Genomic DNA, 11,425 nt, shown 5'->3' on the forward strand with positions numbered 1-11,425 from the left:
AACAAATCTCAGCTATCCTATTGGTTGCGGGTGGGGAGGATTATTTGTGTGATGAATGCATAGGGAACAATGACCCAATTGGCCAGTACTCAGACCCTCAACCAATGCTTTTGCCTTCCCTGGCCTCCGGGGGCTCCGGGCACTAAGCCTGTGAGCCAGTTGGCTTTCTTTTCTTCCATATCCACCTCCACTCAGTTTGGAACATTTCCCCCTTGCTAAGTCAGTTCCCCTGATGTCTACTCTGTCTTCTAAAAATCCATTGAAATCTCTCTTCTACTGTGTCCTCTTTTTTTTTCCCCAAATTTTTGCCCTAATGCCATTTTTAATTCTTTGCAGCTACTCTAGTTGGTTTGGGGAAGAAGGGGAAATAAATGTCTATGGGCAATCTGCCATTTTTTTTTTTTTTTTAGGTTTGTCCTCTTTATTTTTTTTTTTTTTATTATTTTTTTTGGGGGGTACACCAAGTTCAATCATCTGAAAAATATGGAACGCTTCACGAATTTGCGTGTCATCCTTGTGCAGGGGCCATGCTAATCTTCTCTGTATCGTTCCAATTTTAGTATATGTGCTGCCGAAGCGAGCACGGGCAATCTGCCATTTTTAACCAGAAGTTTTAAATGGGCAAGTTTTGATGAGGAGGCAGAGGAAAAAGTGCAGAGGCTGGGGCATTATCTGGAAAGGGGGCTCAGATGGTGTTTGTGGGGCTGGGCACACGAGGCAGCTGGAGGGGACTGAGCCCCTGGGCAGAGCCGAGAAAGTCCAATCCAAGGGTTGCAGAGAGGAGACCCACGGAGCCTGAGCACGCAATGGGTGGTGAATTTGACCATTTCATAGCTTTGCTCTAGGGAGTCCTGCTTGGGCCAAACCATCATACATGTGCTCACCTTTATGCGGCCTTTTCTAAACTAAGCATGAGCATCAAAGAGTAATGCTTCTCTTACCCAACCTATTCAACTCCACTCTCCCCGTCACTTTTGCTGATTTCCTCCCATCATTGCAGGGTCTCTGACAGAACTTGGCATCATTTCACTACTACCTAAATATCTATGTGGGCAGATCGGATCTCACATAGACACATCTTCATATTTTAGAAAGAGTTATAAACAACAAGGTCCTACTGTATAGCACAGAGGACTGTATTCAATATCCTATGATAAATCATAATGGAAAAGAATATTTTTTTAAAAAGAATGTATATGTATATATGTGTGTATGTGTATGTAGAACTGAGTTGCTTTGCTATACAGCAGTAATTAACACAACGTTGTAAGTCAACTATACTTCAATAAAAATAAAATAAAATAAAAATTAAAAAGTTCACTGTCACATAAAATATTAAGATTAGAATGACCTTAAGATGTTTTTTAGCTTATATTTCTGTGCCTCACGGTGAAATTGTACTCAGGAAGTGACTTCAAATGCTCACCACAACTACTGACTGGCAGTGCAGACAAAGGGACAGGGTTGAAGCTGGTGTTGTAAGACTGCTGGTGGGGTCCCTGGTACTATGTTGCCTGGTGATGAGCTAATGGCTGAAGTTCTCAGCTTCTTCATCCATAACATTGCACAAATAATCCCCTTGCCCATCTTGTAAGATGGCTGCAAAATCACATGTTGTAATTCAGATCAAAATAGTTCATTAATGGCGCACTGCATTGTGTATTCAAAGATAAGTTAATGGAATTTGCCAGGAATTTTGCTACACGTTACTTGGAATGTGCAGTACCTTCAGTCCTTCTCTAAATTCAGTACATTCCCTGATCTTATGAAACTTACAGTTCAGTAATATCTCTTTAGAGAAGAGGGGAAAACAGCAGAGACAAAAATCTGGCTTTTTTTTTTTAAACACTGGAATTTGCTTCTCAGATTTGAAATAACTCAGTGCATACTTCTGTAATCCACGTCTACTGCCATTAGCTCTATTTTGCTTTTTTCTTGGCTGATGTAGAGTTTCTCTACCCTTTAAATGAAGGCTTGAAAAGCTTAAATGCAGTGGAAACATCCCAAATGTCCATCGGTGGATAAATGGATAAACAAAATGGGGTATATACCTACAATGGAATATTATTCAGCTTTAGAAAGAAAGAAAATTCCAAAATACGCTACAACATAGATGAACCTCGAGGATTTTATTCTAAGTGAAATAAGCCAGACATAAAAAGACAAATACTATATGATTTCACTTATATGAAGTACACAGCCTAATTCATAGAGAGAGAGTAGAATGGTGTTTGCCAGGACCTGGAGGGGAAGGGGAGTTGTTATTTAATTGGTATAGAGTTTCAGTTTTGCAAGATGAAGAGTTTTGGAGACGGGTGGTGGTGATGGATGCACAACAGTGCGAATGTACTTAATGCCACTGAACTGCACACTTAAAAATGGTTAAAATGGTAAATTTTATGCTATGTATATTTTACAACAATTTTAAAAGCTATTTATCTATTTATTTATTTATTGGCTGCATTGGATCTTCGTTGCTGCACATGGGCTTTCTCTAGTTGCAGTGAGCGTGAGCTACTCTTCATTGAGGTGTGCTGGCTTCTCATTGTGGTGGCTTCTTTTGTTGCATAGCACAGTCTCTAGGCGTGCAGGCTTCAGTAGTTCTGGCACACAGGCTTAGTTGCTCCCCGGCATATGGGATCTTCGCCGACTAGGCATTGAACCCGTGTCCCCCACATTGGCAGGTGGATTCTTAACCACTGTTCCACTAGGGAAGCCCCTACAACATTTTTTTAAATGGGAAAAATAAGGCAGCCTAAGTGCATTGTGTATAAATCCAGTATCATGCCCAGAATTAAAAACAGGTGTACATAATTCTCTAGTCTTACACGTCTGCCACATGACAGTGAGTGGGCTTGTCACATTGCACTGGACTTCTATATATCAAGTTTCAAGTGACTTCAATGAATTGTTCTCAAATTGAGCTTTCTGGACAAAGTTTGAAGGCATTATAAGAAAAATGACTGAAATACCTTTCAATAAATACTAAGTTTCAAGTATTATATTAGAGAAAAAGAAAGAATTACAGGGACTCACTTTCAAAACGAGTTCACTTCAGCCGAGTAGTGTTTCCAGCCTTCTAAATGACTGGGATTGCTGGTAAATGTCAGCCCTTCCATTAGTGGGGACCTCGGGCAATCATCTGGTCCAGCCTGTGCCTTCAGGCAGTAAGATATCATCATCCCATTTTGCAGGTGTAGCAATCCTTGTGCCCAGAGAGGCAAAGAAACTTGTGTCAAATCATACAGAAAGTGGAGGAGTGGTGTCTAGAAACTCGGGGCTCCCGCCTCCCAGAACCTGTGCTAATTTCTGCTACATCATGCTCTGTTTTACATAACATCTCCAAGTCTGTGTCTTCCCACCACATTCTAGAGTGAAAATATTATCCATTCTAATTACTGTGTAAAAATTCTTTGGGTGTCCCATGCTGTTGCTTATCTGGGAAAAGGTGGGTGGTTATCTGGAATCGAGTCCTGGATTCAGAGTCTAAAGACAAGAATCTGAGCCTGTGATCTTGGATGAATTGGTTAACCTCCCTAAATCTATTCTTCATCTGTTTAAAAATATGCTCAATTCAAAGTGTTTTTGTGAGAGTCAAGTGAGATTTGTTTGTGCATATGTTTTGCATTGTATAAAGAAAAGGGTTTTCAAAGTGTGGTCCATGAAGACCTGGGGGTTCCCCAGACCCTTTTAGGAGGGTTCCAAGAGCAAAACTGTTTTCATGATAATACTAAACTGTTACTTGCCTTTCTTCACTGCAAATTTCTCACAAGTATGCAGTGGGGTTCCCAGAGGTTACATGGCAGGTAGTTTTGTAACAGATTGAATGCAGGAGCAGAAATGAGATGTCCCGCTGTCTTCGATTGGGTTAGATAGTAAAAAGTAAACAGAAATGTTAAACAATGTGACTCTTCTCAATTTTTTGTTTTGAATATATTTTCATTAAAATGTTATGTTAAAATGTAATGGGTTATTACTATTATTTTAGATGAATTAATAAACATTTCAAAAATTTTTCAATTCTAATTTCTAATATGGTAATATTGACAGATACAACCACATAACACAAGAGATCTTTGAGGATCTCAATTTTTCAGAGTGAAAACTGTCCTGAAATCCAAAAGTCTGAGAACTGCTGCTATAAAGTACTGCACAAATAGATATTTCTACTTTATAGCACTGACCTTTAAAGAAAAAAAGTATCACATGATAAAAAAGGATGCATGCCTCTTACGGAAAATTTAGAGAATTATAGATAAATATAAGGAAGGAAATAAACAGTATCAATAATCTCATAATACAAAGAACAACTGTTACCATTTTTGTTGCATTTTTCTCAGTATTCTTTCACTGTAAATATCTAGCCTGTGATATTTACAGTCTTCGTCAGTCTTCAGAGTTTAAATTGGGGTGGCACCGGGAGTTTGGGGTGGTTATTCGCTGGTCTTTGGACCCACCAGCAGGATCTCGGCTCCGCCCCAATCATCTCTGGTTGTTTCATCAAGGAATGTCTCGTGTGCTCACCACTGGGTCTTTGGTTACAACACGTCCACCTTTTCCTTCCTCTCCTGCTCTGCCCGCTTCGGAGCCTGGGCTGCTAAGGTCCGCACAGTTCCCCGCTTCCTGCGGGTCAAGCATCTTCATCTTCACGGGGCGCACCCCCCCCCCCACCCCCACCCTCAACCCACCCCAGTGCAATGGGCAGGAGCTCTGGGGCTACGGATGTGGTGGGCGCTGGGTCTGCTGGAATCGGTCCTAGGTGTCGAAAAGCCTGGCTGTGGGCAGGACCTCCCTCCTTGAGGGATATTTTGTCACACGGGCGTTGATGGTGTGCAGTTTTACTGCAAACATCTTTTTCCTCAACATGTTCCTTGGATTCCTGCGCACTTTCTAGTCCTGAGCTAGGAGACCGTGGAGGGCTAGAGATGTGGCAGTTTACACACTGAGCACCGAATATCGCCAGAAAGAGCCTCCCCCAATGGCCAAGTTTCAGAACTTCAGGACTTGGTACTTTATCGCAGCAGTTCTCAAACGTTTGTGTCTCAGGACCAATTTTCACTCTTAAAAATTAATGAGACCCTCAAAGAGTTTACGTGTATGTGGTTATATCTGTCAATATTTACCATATTAGACACTAGACCTGAAAATTTTTTTAAAATATTTATTAACTCATCTAAAACAACACTAACTCATTACATTTTAACATAAATATTTTTATGAAAAATAACCATAACACCATATTTTTATGAACATAACTATAAAAAATCTTTTGAAAGAAATGGGTACCTCACTCTTTCATAGAAATGGTGGAATCATATTCTTGCTTTGTTTGATCTGTGGTTCTTGTTTTTGTTTCTGAAGTTGGTGTTGATTTCCTAATTTGCAAAAATGTTTAAGAAACAGAATAGTTTTCTCAACCTTGCCATTATCCATATTGTTATCAACCTGTAGGACATCCCATTTCTTGTCTTTGAGCATAAAACAAAAGGACAGCAAAATATTTGCTGGAAATCGTAAACAATCCACCACTATGAATTTGAGAGCTTGTTTGTTTTTGATTTTTTCCATTTTTGGGGGGTTGATCCCTGGGTTTGTGCTTGTGATTTTGATATTACATATACATATGCTAGTCACCATTTCTATTGGCAAAACAGTTCTCAAGTTTTATAGTTAAAGTAAACATTTTAAAGTTTCACAATATTTTCCAAAAAGCACCATGACAGCCAAGGGCTCTCCCACCTGAACCGCCTACTACGGATCTCAACAGCAGGACCGAGTTTGTCTTGACTGCCCAGATATTTGGAAAGAGAACGCTAAGTCAGCCTCTTCTTTCTCAGAACAGAGGCAGCTTAGAATCCACTTTAAGATGATGCAGGTTCTCCTTAGAACTGAGGTATTTAGACAGAACTTGGAGACTCTCCATGTGAGAATCACAAATGGCTTAAAATTTGAGAAACCCTAAAGGAAAAATCCAAAGTTCAGTTTTACACAGCACAGAAAAGCGATCTCTGAGAGGTCCCTTGGTTATCTGCTTTAAAGCTGCCTGTGCTAGCTAAGTGTCTCATTGGGTGGACAATGGCTGTTCTGTTTCCTGCACATTGACTTAGGTGAGACATTACCAAGCATTTTCTGATTTTAAGGGGTATCAGACAAGTGCCTTTGGGTGCCCACCTTTAGAAGCATAAATAAAAGGGACAGTGGTTTATTTTGAAGTCTGGGCTAAGTTCAGGCTTACTTAGACGGGAGATGTGTTAGTACACCTCTAACAGGTGCAAGTTGAAGCCACTCATCTCTAAGGGGTGAGAGTGTAGATGGTCTTTGAGGATCACGTAACTGGGAAGGAGAGGTTGGGACTGGCCTCTGGCTTGCCTGCATCCAGGTCTCTCTTCTTCCTCTGCTTTTTCTCTCTTGTTGGTTTCATCTCTCAGATCTATCATGTGGCTGTAGAGGTGGCCACAGCAGCTCTGAGGTCAGGCTTACAATTTGGTATCTGAAATGAAAGAGCAATACCTCCACCTCTGATTTGGAAAATTCCAGGAAAGAACTGCATAGGTCAGACTGGGTCTCATGCCAGAAGCAACAGAAAATTCTGATAAACAGCCTTGGGGGAGGAAAGAAATGTTCTGAAAAATCGTGAGGTAAGGAAGCAGGGGAATCTTGATGCCAGAAGGGGCTGGTATGTCAGACAGACTTACTGTATCAGGAAGGGAATGCCTTTTAACATTATTCTTCTTTAGTTGATATTTCTTCTTTGACCAAGGTCAGTTTGCTGATGCCAAGAGATTGGTTACTTCACGATCTTTAAAGATCAAGTTACTTAACCTTTCTGTGCCTGTTTCCTCCTACTAATATAGCTTAATAACACTGTATCTCATAAGGTGGTTGTGAGGATTACAGAATAACATCTGCTTCACAGGGATGCTCTAAGGATCAAGCGCTTAGTGTAGCACCTGACACATAGTGTTTTGTCAAGGAAAGCTGTCGTGATTACCATTGTTATTAATAACAATGACAGAGATCCAATTAGGAGAATTTGGGCAAGAATGTAGGGTGTGGCCTTAAGAGAGCAGAAGTGCCATCACCTGTTTGGGACATACGGTCAGAGCTCCACCAGAGTGTGAGGACAGAGCACCTTAGATCCCCCCCATGTCAGAGTAGGGTTGGTTCTTGGGACAAGGATGGATCTGCTGCTGGGGCTGGGATTCCAGCAGATCCTTCTGTAAAGAGGAGAGTGGAAGATACCAACTTCACCTTGAAGGAAGTAGCAGCTTAGTGGGGAGCTAGGAATAATGTGTATGAACTGTTAAAGCAACAGTATGTACAGTTGTATTACATGCATGCAAAGCAAGACCTGCGTTTGGTGATGTATGTAGGAAAACAAGAGTCTGAAAGGATGTGACTGAAATGTTACCTGTGGGAATCTCTAGGAGATGGGAACATGAGTTGTTTTTTTAAAAAGACCATGAATTTATTTTGTAGTTAAGGAAAAAAAGTGCTAGTTTTAAGTGATGGAAGACAGCTTATAACTCAGTTAAGAATTCTGGAACATCACTGAAGCAAGAATCCTGTGTTCTAGACTAGAGTGGGAAGACGTCATAAAGGGTGGCATTTTGGGGGTTCCTGAAGGATGGATGGGGTGTAGCTGTATTGAGAGGAGAAGACACTAACGAGGAGCCCTGAGCAAGTGCATAATCATAGCAAGTACAATTATCACCTTATTGCCTCTCAGCTCCACACCCACTCTTTGCCCTGCTTCCTGATTCTGGAGCTGGACGCTGTTCACATTTCTCTTTGGTCAGCTGGCACAATGCCAGGCTTTGTCCTGCTACCATTGTTCAGGGAATGGAGAAAGATCCTGACCAAAGAGGATCTTTAAAGAGCAGACCAAGATTAGCCAGATAAAGCACAAGAAAATCATGTAGGGTTTTATCCTCCAGGTGGGAGAGGAGTTCATTCGTGATCCAAAAGCCTAGTGAGACATCTTCCCAGAATTGCCAAAGGTTTCCCAGGGCCTAACACAACCCAAGAGGCTTCCCCAGCATCTTGCCTTCTGGCCTGTTCATTCCTTCCTCTCATGGTCTGGACCTTCCTACAGGTACTGACTTCTCATCAGGCTGAGCGCACAAGCTTTTCATACCACTTTACCTTTGCCTATGGTGTTGCCACTACCTAGAGTAAATTCTTCTTCCTTGATGCCTTGACTATTTGTCCTTCGAAAGGCTGATCAGGCATCCTGTTTTGTGGAATAAGTTTCCCCAGGGTCCCTTCCCTCCAACATAAAACCTTCCCCCTCTACATCCTTCTAGAGTACCTCTATTCCATGCATCACGTTATCTTAGGCTGATTCAGTGTCTGCTCGTCTTTTCCACCACTAAACTTTGTCATGGCTTTAATGATCCCGTGTATCTCCAGAGACTAGCAAGCTGCCTGGAATATGGCAGGTGAACTGAATCAATGTGGGCTGTGCCCTGATGGCTGAGAATGTCTTTTGAAGGAAGGGTTATATTATTCTGGGGGATGAGAACACTCAGAATTAGTGGGGCACCATTGTTAGGGGCAGGATAACATTTCAGTGCTTCTGGTTTGGGAGATGTTGGCTAACCAATATCTATTCCAGTAAATTCCATCACTGTGATGTTTCTCTCTGTCTGTCTTCTCTCTCTAGTACACAAGCAGAGGTAAATGGTGGAGGAATTAAAATCCATGGTTAATCAGTCTGCCTTGGGCTCAGACTTTGAAATTACAAGAAGGAAAACATCTGAACTTCCTCATGAGAATCTTTTCAATGTCCATGCCTGTTAAAGTGCCTTTTTGACATAAACAAGGAGAAAGTTCATAGGCGTACCATAGAATATTCATCACATTGCTGGCATTCTGCGAAGAATTGGGCTGGTTAAGTGGCTCTCAGGTCACTCTTACCTATCCCAAGCTGAGAGCATCTAGATTTTGATTGGATTATTGCCAGAGCTCATTAGCATAGTGTACCTTGACCTGGATTAGGGAACAGCGGCTTCTGCGTAGACAATGACCAGAGCTTGCTGGGACCTGAACCAGAGATTAGATTTTTATAACACAGTTTTGTCTACGTCTCCATAAGAAGTCAGAGGTAAGGAAACCATTACAAAGTTTCAGTTGTAAGATAAATCGTGGGGAGGTAATATACAGCATAGGGAATACAGCCAATAATATTGTAGTAACTCTGTACGGTGACAGATGGTAACATCTTACCGTGATGATCATTTTATAATGCATAAAAATATTAAACCACTATGTTGTACACTTCAAACTAATCTAATATTGTAAGTCAATTATGCATTAAAAAGAAAAAAAGGTAAGGAAGCCAGAAATCCTGAGGGGAGACAAATGTAAGGGATGTGATAATGGCCACCCCATTTCTACAGGGTTTTCATCTGTTCTGGTCAGTTTTCTGCAGAAATGAGAAACTTGAACACACTTTGGCCCAAGTTGCTTTGAAAAAAGAAAGTCTTGACAAATGTAGTTTTTCAATCCTGGAGGAAATCTGAATTTGCTTGTTTATGTTTTAAAGGCTGCAAACCATCTTCTTTCCTGTGTTTTGGTCTTAACTTTCAGAGAAATATTAAGTTCGTGTTCATTCATTTGGCAAAAAATTATATCATTTTGGAAAAAAATCGAAAAAGCAATGTAGTTTTGCTGCACCAATATTTTTGATTCCCCTTCCCTTAATTTAAAAACAAAAGAATTATATCTGTTTACATTGCCCAGGCTTAAAACAACGTCTTCGATTTTTTGAAATGTGAATCTTGTTATTCAAGGTTTTTTAAAAAGGTCAACCTGTTCCAGTTAGCTGTAACAAATTTTAGACCATCCAAGTTACTGTTGATGTTGAAGAAGGAAGTATGTAAAACTGGTGCTATCACGTTTATCCTCGATATTTGTGTCTAATGTACTTAAGTCTGAATTAAAGTCAACCTTTGGCATCATTTCTTCAGTAACTTAGTGTTTATTTCCCAAACAGAATTTGATTTAAAACTCAATGGGGATTTAATCTTGCACATCAGTGTTTGAAATGAGGGGCAGGGGGTTCATCTTTTTGAGTCTTGGAGCACTAGGTTGTAGGTGAGTGTGGGTAGCTGCATTAGGGAGGGAAGAGACTCCCGTTAGCTTGTTATTTAGTGGCCAAGAGCTTCATTTATATGTTTGGGTCAACAGTTTTCTATAGCCATATGCTTTCCCTCAGTACATCTCAGTGATTGGTAAGTATTAGGGTTACATAAAGCTAACTAACTGAGGAACAGAGTGCATAGGACTTCCTAAGGTTGAGATTGTTAAACTCACTTGTGGTTTGAGTGACTATTAAGTGGCTCTATGTAACATTATGGCCCTTGTTTTTACTAGAGCACCATTGAATGGAAATGTCACACATGTAAACGTTTTACTTCATATTCTAACAAGCACATTTCATTTCAAAATGACTGGTTTTTTTCACCCTCAGAGCTGAACGCTTTAAATTTCTTTCCTTTTTTTTCTTTTCTTTCCTTTTTTCCTTTCCTTTTCTTTTTTTTGGGGGGGGGGGGCGTGGTAAATCCCCTTTAACCAATTGTCACTAGAAACTAGTATTTCTCATGGGGGAAAAATGCAGTTTGCACAGACATTTTTGAGCACCTATTGTTTATACAGTACAATTTAATCAAAGTCAGACAGAATTTTCTTGTAGGGGGCAGAGAAGAGTGCGATTGCTGAAGTCAGAGGTCTTGAAGGGTGCTTTGAATTAAAGTTGAGAAACACTTTTTTAGAGCAGTAGTTCTCAAACAGCTTTTCCCCCTAGGGGACATTTGGCAATGTCTGGAGATATTTTTGGTTGTTAACAAGGAGGGGTGGGTTGCTACTGACACTTGATGGTCAGAGACCAAGGATGCTGCAAAACATCATACAATGCACAAGGTAACCTGCCGAGACCAGCTCGGCGACTCGAGGCGAGTGACGGGTGCCGCAAGCTGGAAGAAGACACAGACACAGACTGAAGAGAAAAGTGGGACCGGGGGGCTCAAGACCTCTCGGATCAAGAGCCCCACTGACTCATCCCAGGCTGCTTTTATTGAGTTCGTGGGCTAACATTCTCAGGTTACACTCATAAACAGTCAAAGGCCTCACATGATTGAGGCAATTATCTTTGTTTACTTCCTGGGTCCGAGTTGAGCAGGTGTGGATTTGAGCTGGGGGTGGAGAGCAAAACAGCCCTGGGGGTAGGAGACCTCTCTCAGATATTGGGGGTCTGTGCCCCACCCGTGTTGGCCCCTCTGCGACTGTGCCTGTCTTAGGTTGTTCCTCCCTTGAGGAATCTTACCCGTCTCTGGCTAACCAGTCATCCTCCAGGGCCAAACACGGTGATATAAGGAAGGTTCTATGCACCACCCCTGTTGGCCCCTCTGCGGCTGTGCCTGTC

The 11,425-nt window shown here is 41.3% G+C and overlaps 1 non-coding gene across 1 annotated transcript; it reads right to left on the reverse strand.

Annotated features, from left to right (window-relative positions):
* Positions 1-477: 477 nt before the first annotated feature.
* Positions 478-584, reverse strand: LOC130832176 (U6 spliceosomal RNA). Its single transcript, XR_009048248.1, has one exon. It is a non-coding gene; the product is annotated as a U6 spliceosomal RNA (small nuclear RNA).
* Between the last annotated feature and the right edge of the window lie 10,841 nt (positions 585-11,425).

Source organism: Hippopotamus amphibius, chromosome 11 (assembly GCF_030028045.1).
Source record: "Hippopotamus amphibius kiboko isolate mHipAmp2 chromosome 11, mHipAmp2.hap2, whole genome shotgun sequence".
NCBI lineage: Eukaryota > Metazoa > Chordata > Mammalia > Artiodactyla > Hippopotamidae > Hippopotamus > Hippopotamus amphibius.